This window comes from Ambystoma mexicanum, chromosome 6p (genome assembly GCF_040938575.1).
Source record: "Ambystoma mexicanum isolate Mex_15411 chromosome 6p, UKY_AmexF1_1, whole genome shotgun sequence".
NCBI lineage: Eukaryota > Metazoa > Chordata > Amphibia > Caudata > Ambystomatidae > Ambystoma > Ambystoma mexicanum.
Window position 1 is genome coordinate 323,182,430 of NC_090935.1, and position 25,834 is coordinate 323,208,263.

At 45.6% G+C, this 25,834-nt stretch overlaps 1 protein-coding gene across 3 annotated transcripts in view; it reads right to left on the bottom strand.

Moving 5' to 3' along the window:
* The window catches only part of ZFR (zinc finger RNA binding protein), a 1,119,848-nt gene that overhangs the window by 902,435 nt on the left and 191,579 nt on the right, over nucleotides 1-25,834 (bottom strand). The gene's annotated exons all lie outside the window — the stretch shown is intronic.

A 25,834-nucleotide genomic window follows, 5' to 3' on the forward strand; every position in this document is an offset into this window, starting at 1 on the left:
ATAGAACAATATGTGTGGGTGAGCAGTCAATCGGGTTGATGCTCTTTCCTCTGCACCAGATGACAAATCTCTTCCACTTGCTAGAATAGCAGTGGCGAGTGTTAGGTTTTCTGGCTTCCCTGAGGATGTCCATGCATCTCTGCGGGAGCTGTAGATGTCCGAATTCTATGATCTCAGGAGCCAGGCTGCTAAGTTCATGTTCTGGGGGCATGGATGCAGAGTCCTGCCCTTGTCTTGTGACAGCATGTTGTACGGGCAGGGGAGTTTCACTGGGGGAGATAGAGACATCTCCATCAAGTGAGCGAACCATGGCTGTCGGGCCCACATTGGGGCCACCAGTATCATGGTTACTTGTTCCTGGTGCATTTTGTGCACCACCTTGTTGAGAAGGGGAGTCGAGGGGGGGAAGCGTAAACAAATTTCCCTGACCATTGAATCGACAGACCGTTCCCCTTGGATTGGTTCTGGGGGTACCTGGAGGCGTAACTTTGGCATTGTGAGTTCTCCAGGGGTTCGAACAGGTCTATTTCTGGGAATCCCCATTGCGTGAAGACGTCGAAGACGATGTCTTCGTGCAGTCGCCATTCGTACTCTTCGGGCAGGGGGAAATCTCTGCTGAGTTTGTCTGCCAGCAGATTGAGTTCCCCTGGTACATGTTGTGACAGTAGGAACATATTTTGTTTGAGATCTCACTTCCATATATTTTGGGCAAGTTTGGACAGTCCTGGAGAGTGGGTTCCCCCCTGCTTGTTGATGTAATACATGGCTGTGGTGCTGTCTGTAAGGACCATCACTGTCCTGCCTTGTAGGTGTTCCTGGAAGGCTTTTAGCGCCTTGAACACCGCTAGTAGCTCCAGAAGATTGATGTGTTTGGATGCTACGTTCGGAGTCCACACTCCGTGAGCAGTCTGATGGGATAGGTGAGCCCCCCATCCTGTGAGGGATGCGTCTGTGGTTAGAGTGGCTTCCGCCGCGGGTGTGGCAAAGGGTTTCCCTTTTTCCAGGTTTTCCTTTGTCCACCACCGTAGCGAGAGAACTAAGGCCTGCAAGACCACCACTAGATCGTCCCATAGTCCGCTGGCCTTACACCACTGGCTGTTGAGCCACTCTTACATTGGGCACATGCGCAGGCGCGCGTGAGGTACCAAATAAATACACGACGCCATCATGCCTAGCAAGCGCATTGCTTTGCGTACCGTCACCTCTCGACCGGTCACATATTGAGGGATCTGAAACAGCATGTTTTGGACCCTCTCTTTGGAGGGGAAGACGAGGCCGTCCTTTGTTTCAATTAGAGCCCCTAGGAATTGTTTGATTTGGCTGGGGTCTAGGCTGGACTTCTTTTCGTTGATGGAGAAGCCCAACTGGAACAAAAGGTCTACACTCTTTTGGGTATTGGAGAAGCATGTTTCGTAAGAATCCCCTGTTATGAGCCAGTCGTCGAGGTAAGGGTAAACTGGGATGGACAACCTGCGCAGGTGGGCCGCTGCCACTGCCAGCACCTTCGTGAATACCCTTGGTGCAGATGCTATGCCGAAGGGTAGCACTCTGAACTGGTAGTGTTTGCCCTCTATCATCAACCGGAGGTATTTTCTGTGCGCTGGCAACATTAAAATATGAAAGCATGCATCTTTCATGTCCAATGTTGTCATGTAATCTCCCTGTGATAGCAGTGGGATCACTTCTTGTAAGGTCACCATACGAAACTTTTGGGGTTTGATAAACTTGTTCGCTGGGCGCAGATCTAATACAGGGCGCATGGTTAGATCCTTTTTGGCTACAAGGAAGTACACTGAATAAATACCTTCCGTTACCTGAGATAGAGGTACGACCTCTATGGCTCCTTTTTCCAGCAGTTGTTGTACTTCTTGGAGAAGGATGGCAAGATGTTCCGGTGTCATGCGACGTCCCCTCGGGGGTTTGTATGTTGGGGAACTGTTGAATTCGATGCAGTATCCGTGGGCTACGGTGGAAAGTACCCAGCGGTCTGACGTTATACCCTCCCATGCTGGAAGAAAGGATGTTATCCGGCCCCCGACCGGTGTTGCATGGGAGGGGACGCTAATCTTCGCATCACTTGGTGTTGTTGGGGGCTTGGGAGCCTCTGGGGGTGGACCCCCGGCCTCTTCCTTTGCCCCGGCGCTGGCCTCTTTGGCTGTACTGGCCACTATTGGTCTGGAAATTGGTGGCAGGGTACTGTTGCTGCTGGTTTTGTTGTTGGCGTTGGCCACGAAAAAAGCGTTTGTTGCCATAGCCGCGCCTGGTAGAGGGCTTAGAGATTTGGTCAAGAGTTTTGATAGTATCGAACTCTTTTTTAGCCATCTCCAGAGCCTCATCCACCGCTTTCCCGAAGAGGTTTGAGTCTTCAACAGGTTTATTTATTAAAGACGCCTGTGTCTCCGGTTTGAACCCCGAGTTGCGCAGCCATACGTGGCGTTTTAGGATTATTCCCTGAACTAGGGAACGTCCCGCTGTTTCTGCCGCATCCAGAGAGCTCTTTACAATACTCTGGTTGACCTGGGTTCCTTCGCCAATAGTTGTAAGCAGGCGTGTACGTAATGGTTCCGGCGCTTCTTCGGCGTCTTTGCGCAGTTTGGCCCACTGCACGTCCGCATAGCTAGCGAGCAAAGAATTGTTGTTCGCAATTCTTGCCGAAAAGGCAGCAGAGGATGTAACTCTTTTTGCAAGGGCATATAACCGCTTGCCCTCCTTGTCAGGTGGTGCCTCACTGGTGGAAAGTGGTACCCCTGCCCTCTTTCTTGTGTTGGTTACTACCAGGGAATCCGGAATGGAATGTCCCCTGATGTACAGCGGGTCTGAGGGTGAAGGAGTGAAAAGTTTTTCAATTCTAGGATTGACCCCTTCGATTAGTGCGGGTGTGGACAGCGAAGGGATGATTCTTCTCTTCACCGAAGCGAGGAGGGGAATGGTCTGACTGACCGGGGGTTTCTACTTAATTACTCTTTCCACAAAGTCTAATTCAGGAGAGAGCTCCCCAGTGTCCAGTTCGAAATGTGCTGCTGCTCTGCGCAACAGGGCATTAAATGTGGGCTGATCGTCAATGGGAGACGTGTTTCTAATAGGTGAATTGTCAGGAGGATTTAGGTTCAGGACATCAGTGTCGGAATATATTGATGGGGATTGCCAGGGGTGAGAAGGTCCTTCTTCTGGATTTTCTCCGAAGCCTTCTTCTACCAAGTCTGGGCTGTCTTCCAGACCTTCCTCCTGGTTCCGTCCCTCTTCCTCGTCCATAAAATCATCCTCTTCCTCAAAATAATGTTCTTCCCCAGTGAGGTCATACACACTATGGAAGTCTGAGGATGTGTCCTGGTGGGGATTGACTAGTCTCGGAATTTTGGCCCTGGGGTCCTCCTGAGGCCCTTCTCTTATTCTCTTGGGAGTGGGAGGGTTCTGGGTATTCATAAACCTCTCCATTCTTTCCATGCAGAGATGGAGCCTTTCCATGGTTTCATGGGGTACCCCTGAGCGGTCTAGCGGGGGAAAAATGGTGTCTTGTAGCTGAAAACGGCTCGACCTCTCCCACAACGTCGAGGAAAGTGTCCCGTCGCCCTCCAAAAAGCCTTCAGGTGTGTTGGGAATCCCTTCGACTGAAGGAGATCGTCCCTGCTTTTCTTCGGGCTTTTTCGGTGTGTCTTTCGACCTTTGCGTAGCGCTCGACGTGTCTTTCGGCGTACGCTTGTGGGCGTCGGCTACCACGATCCTCGCCAAGCTCACAGTGACTCGTTTGTCAGCGGAGGGCTGTGGTTTCGACGTTATGGGTGTCAATCGCTCTACGGCGGCATGCGCTTTCTGCTGATGCGCGCCGGCCGATGATTTGGGGGCGGCGCCCTTATTTGCCGAAAGCCCAGTCGCTGGTCGCGGCTGCGAGAGGGGCTTCGAACCCGAACGGTCCGAGGAGGCCGCCGGTGTATCCCCATAAGCAGGGCGTGAGCCGAGCCCGTCGGGGCCGGGGACAGACGACGAAGCGCGTGTGCGCTCTCTAGGGGGGTTTTCGACTTCCGTAGCGGAGGTCGTGGTATCACGTTCCTCGTCACTGTCGGAGGTAGCAACAGTGGGTGGAGCGTCGGCCTTCGACATAGCGTAGGCCGGCCACCTCTTCACCCTACGGTCTTTTAGAGTCTTCGGCTTAAGAAGCCGACAAGCCGTGCAACCTTCCTCTTTGTGATCGAGGGGCAAGCAGCGGTTACACCGTGAATGCTTGTCCTCCAAGTAAACTTGCCCTTGCAAAGCGGGCAAAACCTAAAGGGTGTCCTCTCCATAGCCGAGGCAATAAATCGTGATAACCACCCCAAGGGAAAGGAAGGGGAAAAGGAAAGGCATTCTCAGAAAAGAACTAGAGATGTCCCACGACCCCCACTCTCCCTACTGTATATGGCCTGCGAGGCCAGGCCACGTGTTCGTCAACGCCGAAGGATCTCCTCCGCTCGTCCCCTCCGTCGAAGATCTTGCTCGGCGGAGACAGCTTCACAACAGCTTCGAGGGGGGGATCGATATGTTCTATATTAATATAGGAAAACGACCAAAGGTCGAGGAGATGAAATCTGCAATGTCTCTCGAGGAGCTCCGCGTAAAGGCGACCAGTAGCTGGGCGAAAAAAAACAATCTGAGGGACTTCGACGCGTGAGGGATTGTGGGTACAACGCACGTCACTATAGGGATAGTGTTACAGACACGCCTTGTCGACGTCCCCTTTTCGACTACGAAAAACAAAATGCAATACTCCGCAGTGACCACTGGATGTCGGACCTATGCACAGCATGTGATTCTAAGCAGATTAACAAACATCAGAAAAAAACTTATAAAATCTTCCAAATCCCTTTATGACTAGATCATCCTTAAGGCTGTTTGCTTGCATCCTCCACCTTTTGCACTTCACTCCTATGTTTTTCAAATTAATATGCATATCAAGCAAAGCATGGTCTGATATTCCACGTTCCTGAATATTCAAACCCATTACCTGGTTAATCATTGACTTACTGGCAAAACAATAATCTATCCTTGAATAAGAGTTATGGAAAGGTGAATAAATGAAACTTCTTCTTCCCCATTGTGAAGTTCCCTCCATACATCTGCTAGCCCATACTTGAACACAAAAGTACGTAATTCCTCACTAACCTTTTCACTATTATACCTACATTCAGATTTCCGGTCTATTTCGCTGTCCATCACTATATTAAAAATCACCTCCCAACAACAACACTTCACCTTGCATTTTGTCCAGTAATGATCCTAACTTATTGAAAAACTGTACATTGGGGGAACATGGAGCATAAACTGTTCCGATTGTCAACCTCTTCCCATCATAACTTAGGTCAAGTAACAAAATACGGCCTCATCATCTGTCAATGTCTTTTCAACTCTTACCGGAAGATCTTCCTAAACAATATGCTCACCCCCCCTCGACCTAGAATCAAACTACTTTCAAATATTTCGGTATAGACAAAGAACTTCCACTTTGTTCAGTCAAATGAGTCTCCTGAAGAAAAATCATCCCCCGGATTCTAGCTAAGACCTTACCTTTTGATTGCGTTATTAATCCCCTTAACATTCCATGAAACAAACAATAACTGGTTCATATCATTAACACCAACATTTCTATAATGACTAACATTCACAAGGGGACTACTGGATAAAGAAAAAGGAAAGAAAAAAGGAGAGAAAGAAGAGAAAAAAAAGAAAACTACTGCTAAAGACACAAAAAAAGCAAACCTTAATCTTTGTACGACCCTCAAAGTCTGATAATCATCAGGCTTAAAATGAGCTAAAGTATATACATCCAACATAGCATTCTGAACCATATAGACCAGATACCCTATGCCCCAACAAATGCAATTTTATATCTTAGCATATTCCTAAATAAAATGGTCTTTAGCCCCAAACAAATGCTTATGAAAAGCCTCATTTAAAATCACCCTAGTAATGCAGTTTAAGGCAAATACAACATGTTTACATTTTCCGTCAATCAACATATAGATTAGAATCCCACCCCAATACAACACCCACAAACTAGTCAAAATATGTACACTGCCTTCCATAATATATGAAAGACCTATTCACTATAATTATTGCTTCAATCAAGCATCATTCGCACAAAATATCTTTCCATTTTTCAGTATTGCATCTTTTTGTAATCATAAGACATCAGTATTGCATATCCATATATAATGCTGCGCAAACACATATCCTGTAATCCTATCACCGCATTGTGATCAAATACAGGCTAGCATGCAGTCCCTTTTAACTGCGTTATTGTAAAAAAGAAAAAAAAAAATCCAGCAATCTTCCACATTCCTTTAGGGAAAAGTAAACCGTCATTAAAGGCCAATCCATACACATTATACGTGCCCCAGTGTATGGTATGCGGAAGTCTCCATTCCAGTTTTGAGGTAATACCTGCATACCTTCACGCGGCGATACAAACGGGCCAAGCAGAGAGTTTGCAGCATGCACGCTAAAGTTGCTGTCTGCCATTGCCGGTGCGGGCAAACACTGCAACAGTGACTGCCCCAAACAAAAGTCGGTACCATTGTAGAGCATGCAATAACCGTGCTCAAAGACAACTCGCCTCCCAATCCAGGCTGGCTTCAAGTTTCTGGCATGATGAGCACAAGTTTTGTAGGTGCACGCAACCACCGAACAATTCCTTTATTGTTCCACATGACCCCGTTCTTCACATTACGTCGCATTACGTTGAAACGTGATGAAAGGTGCTTTCCTCACTGAAATCTTCACACAAGTAAAGCCTTTTGCTTATCTCTGACGAAGTTAAACGTTCCAATTCAGTTACTAATAGCTAGAATTGAAGGCAGACATTTCGTATCCATTTTAAACTATATAAAATCCCAAAAAATAAAAAAAAGGTATTAAATACAGAGTCAGCCAGTCAGCTCAAAGCATTAAAAAGACTTCATTAGTGCCAATCAGATCTCCCTTTTTTCTTCAATCAGTTTTGTTTGTCTCCAGGTCTGAAGACATACCTTCCATGGTGTCCAGGTCCAAGTCTAAGTCTGTTAAAAAAAGGTTTCTGCTGAACCACTTTCAGTGAAGGAGTGCAGATGACCCTCCACTATGACCCTAAATATTGCTGGGTATATCATAGTATTTTAGACCCTTTTCACAAGCTTTCCTTTTGGCTTTCACAAAGGCTCTCCTCTTGTCCGTTACATCGTTACTTAGGTCCACAAACACCATCACCTTATTACCTCGCCAGGCAAGGTCTTTTAATTCCCGAGCTCTCTTAAAAACCATTTCCTTTACACGGAATCTCAGAAATTTGACAATAAGGTGTCTTGGAAGCTCACCTAGCGCTGGTTTGGGTCTGAGTGTCCGATGGGCTCTTTCAATCTCCAATGTTACTGTCGAGTCCAAATTCAACATTTTTGGCAAAGTCTTTTGCAGATAATCAATAGGATTACCTGTCTCTGCATTTTCTGGAAAAATGGCAAAGCGAAGGTTGTTTCTCCGAGAAAAATTCTCTTGCTCCGACAGCTTCAATGTGATCTTCTCATTGGTTGATTTGAATTCCCTAATCTCATCCATAAGTTTCAAGGTCCTTTGACCCACAACGTTTAGATGATATTCAGCTGAATTGACCCTCTTAACAATTGCTCCAAACCGCTCTTCAGACTTTAAAAAAGCAGTCTTGATCTCAGCAATGACCATTTTCATTTCACTCTTTAAATCCAAAAGTTTGTCATCTCTACTCTCCCCTACATTCTCCTTCTCCACTCCGTTCTGTCTTTTAGCCAGCTGTGTGGCTTCTGGGGTAGTTGGCACAGACATTTCTTATAAGATCAGGGAAACAGCACACGGCACAGCAGTTATGCTGCCGTCCTTGCAGCTGACAGTGCTAGAATCAAAACATATCCACAAGCCTCAAATTATATATGGAATTCATTACTCGACGTAATCGTATTTCTGATGCTTGTATCTGCTTAGATTCAAATGCTGTGCATAGGTCGACATTTAGTGGAAGCTGCGGAGTATTACAGTTGTTGATTTTGAAACTCGAAAAGGGACGTCAAAGGGACGTCGAAAGGGCGTGCCAGTGATACTATTCCTAGTGTGAGATCCACTGTACCTACGATCCCTCACGCACGAGGTACATCAGATTATTTTTCTGGTATGAGGTGTAGCGCGAGTACAGTTGTATCCAAGCAGATATGTATCAGACAAGCTCATAAGCATCCATGCGCCTTCTCTCCGAGGGGAGGAAGGGTGGGTCGCATGTGAATCTAAGAAGATACAAGCATCAGAAATATGCTTGTGAGTAAGCGTGAGTAATGTATCCCTTCTGAGGCTTGTGGAATCTACTTAGATCACATGCTGTCCATCGATTAGCGAGCAGTGGAAGAAGGATGTGAGAAGGTTCAGGAGCGAATACATGTCTTAGAACCGCTTGTCCCACTTGTGTATCTGTCTTGGAATGAGTGTCCATGCAGTAGATCTGAATGAAAGTATGTAAAGAGCTCCATGTAGCAGCCTTGCAAATACTGTCTAAGGGGACATTTGCAATGAAAGCCAGAGTGGCTCCTGTACCTCTTGTGGAGTGAGCCTTGGGCGTAAAAGGCAGCGTTTTATCTGATGGGGAAATAACACAGTTGGATACATCTGACTATCCACCTAGAGATGGCATTCTTAGAAATGTGGTCACCTTCTCTGCCTGGCCCTATGGAGACAAACAATTGATCTGTTTTCCTTAGCTGTCTGGTTTTATCTACGTAGTAGAGGACCGCTCTCCTCACATCTAGTGTGAGGAATTTAACCTCAGCTGAGCTGTTGAGTTCTCGGTAGAGAGCCGGTAGCTCGATAGACCGGTTTACATGAAAATGTGGAGATGAATTTAGGTGAGAACCTAGGGCGAGTACGTAAAACCAGCTTGTCCTTATGTATAGTAATGAAAGGATCCTGCACTTACAATGCTTGGATTTCACTAACCCTTCTTATGGAAGTGATGGCTACTAAGAAGGCAGTTTTATAAGTCAGGTGTTTGAGACTAGACTTGTGATTAGGCTTAAACAGGGGTCCCATGAGCTTAGCGAGTACCACATTGAGGTCCAACCTGGCGGTGGGTTAGAAAATGGAGAGTGGAGTCCGTTTACCCCTTTCATAAATGCTTTGATGACCGGTACCTTCCACCATGAGACATTATGGGAAGTGGTGTAGGTGGGCAAGGCCGCCAAGTGGACTTTTAGGGAGCTGAACATTAATCTTGCAAGTGGAGCGTATAGGTTAGAATATTAGATCGAGAACAATCTATGGGGTTGATTTGCTTAGTCTGGCACCAGCTTACTAATCTATTTGTCATAATAACAGTGCCTAGTGTTTGGTTTTCTTCAAGATATCCATGCATCAGGCGTGGCCAGCAACGGGACAATGAGGACGCGAGTTCCTGGCCCTCCGACGGCTGCAGCAAATAGCCTGAATAAATAGCCTGCTACGAGTGGCAAATCTTCCTAAAACACATACCCTCCTGAAGGCAATCGCCCCCGGCGCACATGGAGAAAATTCCAGGCCGAAATGCACCGTTTTGAGCGAGTTCGGAGCGGCGGGAAGGAGGAGACGCGCTCGCGGCATCGCACGATCAAAATGGCCGCGCTCACCTGAGTGAAGCAGGGCGGCGGGAAGCCACGTTGAGGGAGAATCGTGACTATCCCCCCCACGGACCGCAAAGCAAACGATCTGTCCGCTACACCTGCATAAATCAACGGAGCTGTTGGGCGGCAGCCCCCCGTGTGGTCTGTAGAGACTTTGGCTGGTGAGGCGAGACGGGCGGGAAACCCACCACATGCCCCGCACGACACGGCAGGGCCGGGTCGGTGGAGAGGAGCCCGTGAATTGGCTGGGGAGACTAGGCGAGCTGGTCCCCCACCACACACCACGGCGAACGAGAAGAAACGGCTCCGCTGGGTGCAGCACAGAGGACTGCCCCGTTGCCGAGACCAGTGAGGGGAGCCTGTGACATTAAAAGAATCGCCGCCATACCCGCTACAGCAGCCCGGACTGCGATACCCACACATTGGCATTCAACATGGGCAAAGACAAATCCAAAAGATTGATATCCCAGAGCAGGATAGATCAATTTACTACGCCGACAGCCAACGGCCAACAAGACCAAGACCAAGCAGACGGCATTGCGGGAATGGAGGGCTCGATATCACTAAAAGACATCATGGTGGCCATAGCCGACTTGAGCGCCTCCATGGAGCAGAAAATGGATGGCATCAGCATGGACGTTTCCCTCCTGCGACATGACCTCCAGAAGCTGACATCGCGCACCGGCAACGCATCTCCGGTGCGGAAGATGGAATAAGGAACATAGAACAGCAGCTGGCCAGAGTCACAACACGTTTGAAAACCATGGAGGAGCGAGTGGATGAGAGCGAGGGAAGATCCAGGCGTAATAACGTAAGGATCCTGGGACTGCCGCAGAAAGCGGAGGGACCACATATGGAGCTATTTCTGGAACAGTGGCTTACAGACATGTTTGAAGAAAACACGTTCTCCAATTTCTTCTCCATTGAACAAGCCCACCGTGTACCGACGGGTTGTCCAATTCCGGGCGCCCCGCCTCGTACAGTGATCGCCAAACTTTTGAACTATCGTGATGCGCTGATCCAGTCCGCAAGGGCGAAAGGCACTCTCACCTATAATGGATCCAAAATAGCATTCTTCCCAGACTACACCAGGGAAGTTCAGAAGGCTAGACAATCGTTTGACCCACTGAAAAAACAAACTACAATCCCTCGAGGTGAAATACGGCCTGATGTTCCCTGCCCAACTTAAAATTTACCATGGAGGCACAACAGTCCACTTCACCGACCCCGAGAGGCGTCGAGATGGGCGGAACACATCGAGGGAGATTGGATGGCAACGAGGGGCAACAGAAACAGAACACCCCGTGCCCGGCCGGGTCCTGAACCGCCAGACCAACAACCGCCTGCACCAGGAATCGCACCACAGCTGCAGGAATAAGAGCACCGACTCCTGAAACATATGCGAACAGAAACACTCGAGACCCTACCGTGCAGGGTTTAAGGTACTGTATAACAACCTAATGCTGAACATGTATACAGACTAGCCATGAAGAGACACACAGCTAAGCGGCCAGCACAGACGGAAGCCCCCCTTCCCCTGGTGTGACACCGCACCGGGGTACGTCCGGAGCCTACACACAGGGACACAACCCCGAATAGTTTATTTGTTCATTTGTTGGCGGGCTCACTCAGCTACGGTTGGCTGAGGCTTGCTGTTGAATGTTCTGGCAACAGATGCTTCGAGTTAGGAGTATAGGGTGGGAAGTTTGTTTAACAACGGTTTTGTTAAGAAAAGAGTCCAAAGTTCAAATCTAGAACGCTTTGCCACAACACTATCAGCAGACGACATGTGCACATGGTGCTATATGCCAGTCATTAACCCGCACTCTTTACCAAATGGCCTCCGCTAACACAGATATCAGGACCCTACGACTCCTAACCTGGAATGTTAATGGGATGGGAGGTGGAATCAAGAGACGACTGGGCCAGAGACTCACAGGGCCACAAAGGCAACTCTACTGCCGCGCGGCATATCAGAGCACTCCCCAATGCTAATCGAGCTTAATATGGCTAGACAACGTCTACCCCCCTCCTGGCGCTTAAATAACTACTACCTAGGCCTCCCAGATTTTCTGGAGCAAATACAACAAACGACAAACGTACTTTGAGTTAAACACGGGATCGGTAGATGACCCGGGGATCCTGCGGGAGGCACTCAAACCAGTGCTGAGGGGTGAGATTCTGTCATGGTCTGCTGCACACCGAAAGAAACACCAACAGAAATTGGTAGAAGCCGAAGAACAAGTGACCCAGGCTGAACTAAACCACCTGGAACTAGAATAACAGGACACAAATCGAGAACTAGCACTTGCCCAAAAACGCTTACAGAACTTTGCGCTAGACAACGTTAGGCAGGCACATAGGACGATGAGAGCTAGAATATACGAGACCGGTGATAAAGCCGGCAAAATGCTGGCATGGTTAGAGAAACGCGAAATAGGCAGCGGCCAGGTCAGAGCGATAAGATCAGAAGGAGCTGAACCCTTAATGACCGGCCGCGACATAGCCGAGGGCTTCGCAGCTTACTATACAGAGCTCTATAAGCCACCCACATCGCCTATCAATAGATCGGTACTAAACGACATAGCCCCCGCCCACTCTAAGCGCTGAACAGCAGGCTCTACTTGAGAAAGATATCACAGAGGAGGAACTGATAGCGGCCATGTCGGAACTCCAGACGGTAAAGACACCGGGGCCAAACGACTTCCCGATTGAGATGTGGCGTAAACTTGGTACAAATGAAATTGCCCCCCACTTACTGTGAATGTTCTTACAGTCCAAGGAGAGAGGACGCCTACCGGCAGACCTCCGGAAAGCCACGTTGATAGTGATTCCCAAAGCAGACAAACCGCCAGACCTCTGTAGTTCATATCAACCGCTTACAAAAGGTCATCACAACATTAATTCACCCCAACCAGTGCGGATTTATGCCGAAACGGTCGACCCGCATGAATATTCATAGGCTACATACTGTAATAGAAAATGCTCCCACCACCCGAGGCCCCCTGGCTGTACTGGCGATTGATTTTGAAAAGGCTTTCGACTCGGTGTACTGGGAGGCAATTTGGGAAATAATGGGCCGGATGGGGTTTGGTCCCCAGTTTCTGAGCTGGGTGCAACTCTTATATGAATCCCCCGAGGCACAAATGAGAGTGAATGGGTGGCCATCGCAAACCTTTAAGCTTGGGAAGGGAACCAGACAGGGATGCCCATTATCCGCCATGATATTTGCCCTGGCTGTGGAACCGTTAGCAGAGACATTGAGAACGTCACTGGCCTGGTGTGGTATTCAGTGGGAAGACGGGCAGGAGGATAGGGTCTCCCTGTACACGGATGACTTTCTTCTTTACTTAAAAGACCCACTCCAAGCCTGCTCCACGATTGTAGACATACTGGACAGCTACAGTGCTTTCAGCGGGCTAAGAGTAAACTGGCCCAAATCAATACTGTTCCCAATAGGTACCACAACTTTTATACCGCCAGCCAACTGTCCCTTTCGCTTAGAAACCGAGCAGTTTAAATACCTTGGCATACAAATTACTAACCACCTGAGCAGTTATGTGACCAATAACCTCCATCCGATAAACAGATTCACAGAAGATGCCAGGCGCTGGGTCTCTCTCCCATTGACCCTACTAGGAAGGGCAGCGTTATTCAAAATGATGGCTCTTCCACGCTTCTTATACATACTGCAAAACGCCCCACTGCACATCCCAGCGAAAGAATTCAAAAAGATAGACAACGCACTAAGGAAACTCCTCTGGAACAACGAACATCCACGTATTCCGCTGGGCACTCTGCAGCGCTCCATTTGGGAGGGAGGGATAGGGCTCCCCCGCCTACAGTCCTACTACTGGGCTACCCAAATGGCAGTGGTCAACGACTTACTGCATGGGGACACCACGCTGCCACACAATAGACTGGGGAGTGCCAGAGAACGCGTTAGACCTCAAACTGAACTCCTTTACAAAGCGATTCCTAACTCAGCCCCACAATCTATGCTATCACACAATGCCCGAGTATGGAAAGACACACACAAGTTCCTGGGATGGGAAGGGAAGATCACCCCACTACAACCTCTGTATAACAGGAATCTACCTGAGGTAAACAAGCTTCCGACATGGCGTACATGGTCACAACATGATATCAGTACAATGAGCGATATCGTAGAAGGGGGCAGACTGGTGTCCTTTGAAACCCTAGAGTCCAGATTTCACCTCCCAGGCACTGAACGGATCCAATATGCGCAGATGCAGCATGCCCTACAAGCCCACCTCCCAGCACTTGAAGACATGGCCGAAAGCACTCCCCTCGAAAGAAACATATTTGAGGCAAGCATAGAGACTAAAGTAACGTCCACCATGTATAATGTATTCACTTCCTTTGCCACCACTGAACTAACCAGCCTGAAGGGCAAATGGGAAAGAGACATAGGACTTATACAACCGGAGGACTGGGTGGGGGCCCTCATGTACCCTCGGGAGGTGACCATTTCGGCCAGACTTAGACTTATCCAGCTTAAAATACTGCATAGGATTTACTACCCAAGGGTGGCATTATATCGCTGGGGGGAAACATCTGACCCACGCTGTCTTCAATGCAAGAGGGAGGAGGGAACCTTCTTCCACATACTGTGGGACTGCAACCATATACAACAGTACTGGCAAAAATGTTGTGATGAACTCACGGGTATTGGGGAGAACGATACACAGAGACCCGAAGCTACTCCTGCTCGGGATAGAGGAGGAGGGAGAAGCATCTAAATACGAGACGTTGCTTCTATCGACGACCTCAGCAATAATTAAAAGGAACATTGCACAATTATGGGGCTCGGAAACACCGCAGTACAAACAATGGGTGACGGACGTCAACATATGCATTGCAATGGAAAGGAGAGTATATACAGCCAGGGGATGTCCGAGGAAAGCAGACAAAATATGGAACAAATGGGAGGATGCCCAATGACTGCACCAACCTGAACAATGGATGATAAGGCACAATGTGCAAAAGTAATCCAATATGGCATATAGCGTGAGAAATAACGGACACTGCAAGACCCTTTTCCTTTCCTTTTCTTTTCTTTCTTCATTTCTTTCTTGTTTTCTTTTCACCTGACCAGGGACTGTTCCACTGGTCATATAGGTTGAATGTTTATATGAAGAATGTATGTTTTATGATGTTAAGTTGGAAAAAACAATAAAATGTTTTATTAAAAAAAAAAAATAGATATCCATGCATCTTTGCGGTAGATTGACATGCCCGAACTCTGAATTCAGGAGCCATGCTTCCAAGTTCATAGAGTGGTTGTGGGTACACTGTTAGTCCCTCGTGCTGGGCGAGTGGGTTGTACTGGCAAAGGAGCTTGATGGGATCGCACATCGCCAGTCTGTGCAGATGTTGATACTGTGGTGGTCTTGCCCACTTAGGAGCAACTAGGATAAGCATCATCGGTTCCTTGTGTAACTTGTTCACCACCTTCCTCATGAGAAGAGTTGGGGGGAAACGCGTAAGCAAATTTCCCTGACCAGTTCATCCATAGGGTGTTCCCCTGGGAGCCTGGCTGCGGGAACCTGGATGTGAAGTCTGGGCATTGACGATTTTAGTTTGTGGCGAATAAGTCTATAGTTTGGAAACCCCATTGAGAAAAAGAGGTCAACTACGACTTCTTCGTGTAGACGCCACTCGTGTTCCTCTGGTAGGGGATCTCTGCTCAATGAGTCTGTTAGAGCACCGAGTTCCCCTGGAACATGTTGTGATGACAGGAACATTTTCTGTCTGAGTGGCCATTTCCAGATTTTCTGTGCAAGTCTGGATAGATTTGAAGAACGTGTACCGACCTGTTTGTTGATATAAAACCTTGCTGTGGTGCTGTCTGTTAGGATCAGCGCCGACAGGGTTTTTTAAAATGGGGTTCAAATGCCTGAAGGGCTTTGAATACTGCCAGAAGTTCCAGCACATTGATGTGGTTCTGAGCTGCAGTGTGAGACCACAGACCCTGACCTGTGTGGTGGAAGTAGCGAGGCCCTTACCCTGCCAGTGAGGCATCTGTTGAGACCACTGCCTGCATCTGTGGGTCGTAGAAGGGTTTCCCTCTTGTTAGGTTCTCTCGTCCACCAGCGAAAATTTTGTACAATTGTTGGCGAAACGATCACTAGATCGTCCCACTAACTGTTTGCCTGAGACCATTGTTTCGCCAACCACTCTTGTATGGGATGCAGGCACGAGTGAGGAACCAGGTATATGCAAGATGCCATCATGCCTATTAAACGCATTGCTATGCGCACCCTTTCCTGGCGGCCGGCCTGATAATGTGGTATTTGCAGTAACACATGTTTTACTCTATCCTCTGAAGGAAAGACCAATCCTTCCTCTGTGTTTAGGATAGCTCCTAGGAACTGTTTGGCAGTGCTTGGCACTAGGCTTTATTTTTTCTAGTTGATTGAGAAGCCCAATTGAAAGAGGCGGTTGATTGTTGTTTGGATGTTTTGTCTGCAAATCAGAGGGGATTCCCCCGTTATGAGCCAGTTGTCCAGGTAAGCCATCACCAACCCCCAGCCGAAAGTCACCTCCCATGTAGCCAGGCGAAGGCAGCTGCAATAGGGGTAGTATCGATGGGGCAGGGGGGGGGGCAGGGTGGAGGTCGGGTTCACATGGTATGAGACAGCTATCAAAGGGAAGTGGTGACTCCACGAGGAGAGACGCATTATTCATCTTCTGAGGATGAAGATGAGATCATTCCCAGAGATTTAATGGCATACTAGCAATGTACCAATCCCTCGAATATCACTGTGCAAAAAGCCAGTTTAAAAAATCAGTTAAACAGAACAACGTTGGTGCCTTAGAGACTCCGGAATTAAAAATGAAAACCTTCAATTGCCATAATTCTGTCGTAATAGGAGGTTCTCCCTCAGATGTGAAATTTCAGATTCTTTCCACAAGCTCCCCTTACTCTAGTAACTCTCAGTTTATAGAATAAGGTGGCTTAATTGAAAGTGACATGGAACAATTTAATGTTACACATTCTTCTATGGACTATATGTTAAATGTACAGGGACGAAGGAGCTTAGAGGCAATGAGCCACCGCAGAGACCAGCAGAGCGCAAATGCTGACACCCGGGGCGCTCCGTGCACGAAGGCCGTCACAAGACCATAATTTTGAATACTTAACTATTAACAAATGAAAGCCAAACTTATTTAATAAATACCAAATAGTTAAAGAAACAAAGCTAAGTGGCAAAGAAGAAAGTTCCTTCATAAGGGACTACAAGAGGGGAAGTTTATAAACACTACGCACAGCCAAGAGGCTGTCAAAAGACTTTGGGCAAATGATCAGTGGAGAAAGCCTCTAACCAATACTACCCAAAGCCAAGAGCCTACAAGAAGTAGATATTAAGACAACCACTGGGAAAAACTCACAACCAACATTACCATAAGCCAAGAAGTTGTGAGGAGCCCTTAAAGCAGCTGAAGCATGAATCCCTTTACGAGAGGTATACTTTTGGGAAAGCATATGTCTCACCTTGCCAACAGCTAAGCGATTGTGAATCTAGATTAAGCCGACAAGGGTGCAACTATTCCCTTTTGGGATTTCAATTGGAGGAATCTTGTAACCCAAACTGCTACCAGTAAGAAGGCGGTCAAGAAGTAATTAAGAGACCTTTTGAGAATAATTCTTGTAACATTTCGTGCTCAGTTAAGGGAAAACTGGAACACAAGATATCAAGTGTCGAGAGACTGTAAGAAGAGGCAGCGTTTGGTTAAAACTCCTTCCTAGAGAGACTGGTGTGGAGAGTCTGGAATCAACATTACCATCAAGTTTTAAGTTAGTGGTAGGATTTGTATTCTGGCAGGCGAGTATACCAGGAAAGAGCATCTAGTGATTAGTGCTGGCAGGCGAGTGGACCAGGAAAGAAGATGGTTTGATATCTTTGTGGCAGAAAGATATGTGGAAAAACCTTTTGTTGAATGAAGAGAATTCATGCACATAATTTTTTGACAAGCAGTAGCATCACTAAGAAGTTGCTTTTTGCTATTCTGACAAAAGTATTCTATTTCAAGAAGAAGCATTGAGGAAGAGGGACATGATATCTTGACAAGAAGTCGTTTCTTTTGAAGAAAGTGTTACATGATAACAAAACAATTGCATTTGGTTTATGGAATCTGTCTTGGGGAGAAAGTCAATCATTCTTGCAAGAGGGATAGTGTGGAAGACATTGTTTTGTTCTGAACAAACAACCATTTGTGGTGAAAAGCACAGGTGTTGTTTCTCCAAGAAGGAGACTGGTTGGAAAATAATGTTCTATTTTGCTGAAACAGAACTTTGTTTAAACATAAAACTAATATTTTCCATGTTTAATTTGATTGCATGCATTAGTGCGAAGGCCAGAGGTATTTGGGCACTAGCTCATGTTTATTTAGTTGACTAGGCAGGGACCTCTTTTAGGTTAGGGAAAGCTATGCATTCATCAGACCCCCTTTTTACTTTGAATAAATGGCAAACTTTGAGAAAACGTTAACTTTATATCTGTCACACATTTTCGTCCCCTCACAGTGCCCCAGTGTTTTCAGTGTGGAGAGTGGGGGCCTGGTTCTGTCAGACGAGAAGTAACCCTGATCCCATGAAAGTAGCAGCATAGAACTTTCAGAATCAGAAGATACCCGTACATGATGGATGTGCAAGTGGCCAGTGTATCTACCAAATCCATGTTGGACAGCGGAAGCCAACAGACAGCCGAAGCCAACAGACAGCAGTTATACCTCAAGTAAGTCTATCAGGGGTGGGTCAGCAACACCAGATCCAAATTAAATGTGTGCATGGGGATGTAAAAGCATACCCATACAAGGTTCAGCTTAAAATGAAGACGAACAGAGGCATAGACATAATAGCCACTGTTAGGTCTTCCTTGCCTGCCCCAGTGCTCATACGGTCTGAGCCATCTTAGTTCCAAGAGATTGTGGCTGAAAGAAGAGGAGAATGGTTATGCAAGGCTCCCTTCGTCTCAAGGACATTTTAGTCCCCCCAACCTCATCACTCAGACCTCAGAAATCCTGGTAAGAGATCAGGCAGGAGAAACAGATCCGGAGAAGCACAATCAACCATAACCATATAGTGGACTGGGAACTAGACTAGTGGGTACTCTCCTTACAGATACATTCAATGGCAGACGACACCATTGGAATCATGTGGATGAAAACAGACCAAGAAACAGGGACAGGAGCACCTTGGTTCAAGAAACAGAATGGACTGTACTACAGTGTTTATTAAAGCAAGGCCAACTAAGAGAGAGAAGAGTTACGGGTACAAAAACCACACCATGAGGTCTGAAGTTAGCACACGACTTATTGGTGGAAATCTTGATACCAAAACACAATTTAACGATAAAAATGTATACTCGCCAGGCATAAATGTAAAGATGTCTTTTTTTTTTAAAAAACATGCCCTACCAGTCAGCTAAACAGTCCCTGCATGCCACCTAAAAAGCTACTACAGTGCATGCAGCTCATAAAAAGGTACCATTCCATACGATAGAAATTGACCCAATAGGCCCATTGGTACCAGCTAGCAGAGGGAACCCGTACATCTTGATGACCGTGGATTTTGGGCAGCAGGTATACCAAAGATTTATCCGACGAGACGTCTACCAAATAAGTTTGAGACTAGTTAATACCGTTTGTTCGCCACAGTGGGTATACCAGAGGAAATAATCACTGATCAAGGCACCAACTTCATGTCGATTGATGAAACACGTTTGCCAACAGACATACATAACGAAATTTTGGATCTCAATTTACCACCCTGTCAAAGTTTCTAAGCGGGAATAAGGCAATCACTCTGGGTAACAGGTAAAAACTGTACATTTTATTCAAACAGAATACACACTTATAACTGCAGCAGCAGGCACTCCTTAACCTTGTAGATGCCTGGCTTCTCTTCTATACCAATTTATAAGATTTTTGGTTTCTCTCAAACTGGACCACAGTCAGTTTCTTCTCCTATTTTTTAGAATTAGTCCTTTGGTCTTTAGCTATTTCACTTTATTGTGAAGTCTCTCAGGCCACTTCCTATATGTATTTATAAGTTAGATTGTTCTCTTGTCTTCCATTCTTTCCACCTTGTGGGCCGGCCACTTCCTATTAGATATGTCCGCTTATGTCTTTATACTTTCAGTAAACTCCTCATTCAAGGGATATCTGTGCTAGTTTAATGCATCATTTTCCCTCCTGACCTATTCTGTTATGTCGTACCTGCTCTTCCTCTGTTAGTCGCTAGAGGTCCTCACTTCTATGGACTCTGCGGTCGCGGGAGAAGAACAGCTGATCGGGCCTAGCTGCTGTTTCTGTGCGGCTCCGCTCAGCTGCAGCCACTCTGCTTAATCGCCTCACCTGGGCCTTAATCGTAGCCGCGGGTTGATCAGCTGCTGGCAGGCTGCTGTTCTCCGGCGGCCTGCGACATGGATATGTGAATACGTTTCAGCGCTGCTCAACATGGGTTCAACTTGCTGCCTTAAACTGTCGCAACTCCCTGATTTCAACACGGATCTTCTTTTTTTTAAACTTATAACATTTTATCTCTTGAACTCGAATCCCTCCTGGGCCACCTCGCAATATGCCTGTGTATAACTGTTCTCTCCCTCCTCTTCCTCGGTTACCTGGCAACCAACAACATGAACATAGCCAGCTTATAAAAAGTCACCTACACAGGCAAACCCTTCTCCCATTTGCTAGGTGAAGTGCCCTTCAACATGCTTAGGAACCTCCTTCATACACATCCTTTTAGTCTATTAGTGCTGCGACACCTGATGTTATCAGATAACCTCCCCTGGCTTGAGATCATGGAATTAACCCTTCATGGGATCAACCCTTTCACACACCCCCAAAGGGATCGTCTCGTGGAGCGGTATAAGACTATCAAACAAATGTTGGAGAACGGAGCCACTCTGAAAAAACAGGGAAACTGCTTTTACACTAGTCTTAATGGTCTTCCGTGACATCACAATCCTACACAAAGTTCTCTCCCTTTGAAATTCTCTTCGGTAGACAACCGAGGACCATTATGGACATTGTAAAAGAGGAATGGAATAGTCAGAAGAACTACCCCTCCCCTGAATATATAGACACACTAAACAAAAAACACATAGGGAAGGTACGAGAAATGGCCCATAACAATCTGGTCCTCGCACAAACAAGTCGATTGGTTGAGTTGCACACCTTGTTTTTAGATTAAGTTCAAGATGATGTTCTTAGGTATTTTACAATAATTTAAGGGTGCTGGGGAGAAAACCACAGCCCTGACACAAATAAGCCATTACAATAACCAATGCATTTAATATAGAAAAAAAAAAGTCACCTGTGTTGACACACTCCAGTCCCCTGCACACCTATGGTACTGTCAAAAGGGCAGTCAAAATTATGATAATTCTATATCTGAGGTAGTAGCGGTAAATCTTATTAAATACATTATTTAGCAATAGTGTTTAAAGAAATTCAACAATATTTTTAATGATGACAAATGTTGATCACAAGAACACTTAAATTTCAACCTTTATAACAAAAATAGCTCAACGCGTTTCAGGAGAATCCCTTCTTTAGGAGTTTGTTAATCTTTCTTCTATGAATGTTCAGAAATATCTAAAAGGATACATTTGAATATGTTCAAATAGTGTTCAAATATCTACTCTGGACATAGTATATTTTATTTTAAGATCAAATAGTTTTTCACCTGGCTAGACTGTGCAAACTTCAGGTACGTTTTCGCAAATTCGCCATCTGTGGGTACTCACTGTCCACTCCCTATGGGTAAAAGTAGAATATCCGATAATCATTTAGACAAATTACCCTGTGATTCACTGTGTTTCTAAATATTTCAACATTAGCTTGCTTACCTATACTGTGGTTTCTCCACTAGTGTTATTTTCAAGGGTGTATTCGAGAAGAATTCATCATTTTCATCTCAGGCAATCCCCTATTGTGAAGGGTATACAAAAAACTCCTGATTTTATTTCTTCTGTCAATAATTGATAAATTCAATGCAGGCTTTATAACTGACTTGCATGTGTAGAAGTGTCTCTCAAGTAGTACTTCATGGAAGTAGTATTATCAGTGGCCTCCAATCTTCGAAGTAACGTGCAGATAGTGGATCCAATTTGAAAAATTAGAAGGTTAGATCTCCTTCATCTTTGTTTCCTATTTATGGGTTCAATAGCTGTCTCAGTTTAAAAAAGTAGAGTTGATATCCTAAGTTTGCAGTGTTGGCGTTCCTCTGGAGGTCTAAAAGGGCTACTTTTTGTTTATAACGTCAAGTGCTTCACGTTTTAGCGTGGATGACGTCACATGTCGCGATGGTATTTTATAAGAACGCGGAAGAACCTCATTGTAAGACAAAATATAAACAAAGGTTGATATTAGTTCGAGTACATATAAAATACTCAGCAACTATGTTAGGGGGGGACATATTTCCATAACGTTAAAAAATATTTTACAGTGTCCAAGTTGCATGCCTGGTTCCTATACCCAATATCTACATCTGGCAACATGGCATTCACCTGTAAAGAATCCAAATCGATGTACATTTCCACAATCATTTGTGATGTTACAGTTCGGTAAAATATATTCCTAACATTAGATTTTTCCTTTTCCATTCCACCATAGGTGCACTATCATGCTTATAAAAATGGTGTTCGTGAGAACCCTACTTCCATTCCCTTGGGGTCTAGTGTGTACAGTTTATGTATCCCAAAAATCCCTTTTTTTATGGACATCAAACTCACGAGATTATACCCCTACCAAAATAAATCCACCCCCCCCCCTCCGTCGTGGTGCTTTGATCATTTCTAAAATTACAAATCGTATTTCTTATATCGAATGCCACAATGATGTAAAGTGCCTAGCCACTTGGGATTTCTCATATTTTGTACTGATGTTAGATTTGTGTTCCGGAATTTATTCTTTTACTTTGTGTGATGTCAGGCCAAGGTACATTTTGCCACATGGTCAAATTAATCCATAGATTACATTTTTGGAGTCACATGTCACAAAAGTTCTTAACATTATCTTTTTGCCTGTGTTTGGGTGTTGCAACATCCACAAAGCAGACATGGGAAAGTTTAGTTAATTTGTAAAGCGCACCTAGCCCTGAGGTAACTGGGAACTGAAGTTTAAGACAGAGTTACAGAACCATGCATAAAGTTACAAAAATAAATACATAAATAATACATGAAAAGGATAATCTTATCGCCAGAGGTTACAGTGTAGTCGATTTTTAAGTTGTAGCAAATAAGAGCATAGTGTTGTCACCAGATGTTACAATATGGCCAACCATACCGGAAATACAATAATACGAAGGAATACCAGGTGAGCTGTGTTTTAAGGAGCATTAGATGGCGGTTGGACAAGAATAGCTGGCTAGTTGGGTATTTTGTCAGAGAGACAGATTTTTACTTTAGCCCTGAAGAACCAGAATGATGGTTCGGCTCTGATAGTAAGTGGGACAGAGTTCTAACACTTGGCGGCCAGGACTGGGAAGCTAGGTCCTCCCGCTGTTTTGAGATTGAACCATGGGATGGTGAGGCAGAGAGAGTAGAATGATCTTGTGGGTCTGGCAGGTATGATTCTTGAGAATGTGTCAGCTAGGTATTTAGGGGCACTATTTGACAAACATTTGTTTTTGATAACTAAGGTGTTGATGCTAGAGATACGAGATATTTAACGCCGATCTCAAGGCGTTATTCTGGAGAACCTGCAGTCTATTGAGGTTCCATTCTGTAGAACCTAGGAAGAGAGTATTGCAGTAGTCAAACTTCGAAAGGACTAGTGCCCTGGCTAATGTGATGCAGCTATTAGGGGACAAGTAAGATTTGCAGGGATTGTATTTATTTGTATTTATTTATTTTGTTCATTTGTTACACGCCCAGACCCTGGCGTAGCACGGCGTAGTTACAGACAGCTTTAACATTGATTATACATAGCGAAAGAATATGGACATCAAGGACAGGATCATACAGTACATTACAGAATAATATTTACAGTTCAACAGGTAAGCAATCTATTAGTGTTGGTTTGCATTACCATAATACTAATACTGGTCAAACAGCCAGGTTTCTAGCTGTTTTTTGAAGCAGGGGAGTGATGGCTCTTTTTTGATGTTGATGGGGAGGGAGTTCCAGTGTTTGGGGGCCAGGACATAGAAGCTACTGCCCCCGCCTTGCTATTTTTGTAGCGGGGTAATACTAGAGATCGATTGTCATTGGATCTCAGTATTCTGGGGGAGTTTTTTTTCTGTAGGGCGCTATGGAGGTAGATGGGGGTTTTATTGGCCAGGCATTTGTGCGCGATGCACAGTATTTTAAAGACAATTCTGGCTTTGATGGGTAACCAGTGAGCATATTTTCTGATCTTGGATAAGTGGTCGAACTTTTTATCCCTAGGGCTGCTCTTAGAACTTTATTTTGCATAAGTTGCAATTTACTGAGATTGGTATTGGATATCCCTAGTAGTAATACGTTGCAATAATGCAAGGGCCCTAGCCAGAGCGAGGCAGTTGGTGTGAGACAGGTATTGTCAGCTTAGTGTGATTAGTTTGGAAGTATAAGCCATAGAAGCTGAGAGCGTGCTAATATGTTTAGTCATAGTGAGGTTGGCATCTAAGTACACATCTAATGTTTTTACTTGCTTGAGCGCTGGGATCGATGTTCCATCTATATTAATAGAGGAATAGTCTGGGTGGAGGGCAGCTATTTTAGATTGCGAGCCCACAATGAGAATTTCTGTTTTCTCATCGTTGAGGCAGAGACTGTTCAGCGCCATCCAATTTTGGATGATGGCATATATTATATTAATGGTAAGTGTGTCTTGGTCATAATTCCCTGAGATGGGTATGAGGATCTGGATGTCATCTGCAAAATTAGTGTAGATGAAACCCATATCGTCTAATGCAGAGAAGAGGAGCTTTGTATAGGCATTGTAGAGGGTAGGAAAGAGGCATGATCCTTGGGGTACTCAGATAGGGACTGGGATAGGATCAGCCGCTTCTTTACCCAAGCCAACTCTAGAGGTGTTTACAGCTAGAAAGGATTTCACCCACATAGTGGCTTTAGTCGAGAAGCTGAAATCATTGGCTAGTGATGTACACAGTTTGTCGTGGTCTACAAGGTCAAATGCTGCGGAAAGGTCCAACGGCTAAAGAAAGCAGAGCTTCCCCGAATCTCTGATGGTATCCATCTGATTTTTTAGATCCAGGATGGCTGTTTCCATGCTATGGTTAGGCCTGAAGCCAGATTGTCTGGTTCCGAGGAGCTGGTTCCTTTCGAGGTGTGCTTGGATTTGTGTGCAAGCTATTCTATCAATGATTTTGAGTAAGACTGGGACTGTGGTTATAGGGCGATAGTAGGTATTGTGGGGTATAGTGTAGTTTTTATTTTTTTTTTAGAAGTGGGGTGACCCAGGCTTCTTTGATGCTGACTGGGACTGTATTCGTGTTGAAAGAGGCATTAAACAAAACTGGTGATGGTGGGGGTGAGGGTGGATGCACATGCTTTGACTAGCTTGTCTGGGACATTATCACCTTTACAGTTAGAGGCTTTTAACTTCGAGATGGTGTCGAGCACTAGGTCTTGGGTGACTGGTGAAATGGAATTGGGAGTTGGTGTTTTCGTTGGGGATAGTAATGGGGTTGGAATTTAAGGCTTTTTTTCTAATACCAGTCTTTTGGTAGTTATTTGATTTTGAAGGAGAGCAATTCTAGAAACAAGTGCACCATTCTTTGCTCGAGTTGGTCGGGATGTGACTGGGGTGGGATTTTCTATTTCTCCAAGGATCGAGAATATGTCTTTGGAATCTGATGAAGCATTACTGATCTTTGTGTTCTAGGCATTGGCTTTGCGGGAGACAATGGCTGATTTATAGGTTTTGTTGGCGTCCTTGAGCGCTTTGGCAGATTCAGGGGTAGGATGTTTGATATGGGAGTGTTCAGTGGCACACTTGGTTGTTCTTAGTGAGGTTAATTCTTCGTTGAACCAGAAGCGGGACTTTGTCGCCACGTCATGCGCTGGTGGTTATTGGTGCTACTTCGTCGATTGTGAGGGTAAGGCATTTATGGAAGTAGTCAGCAATGGTATTAGGGTCCTTACTTAGGACTAGGTTATCTTCTAATGTTTTGTTAAGGATGGGGGCAAAGTTCTCAACAGTGAGCGTGCGGGAGTTTCTACCTTCATAGGTGTCGA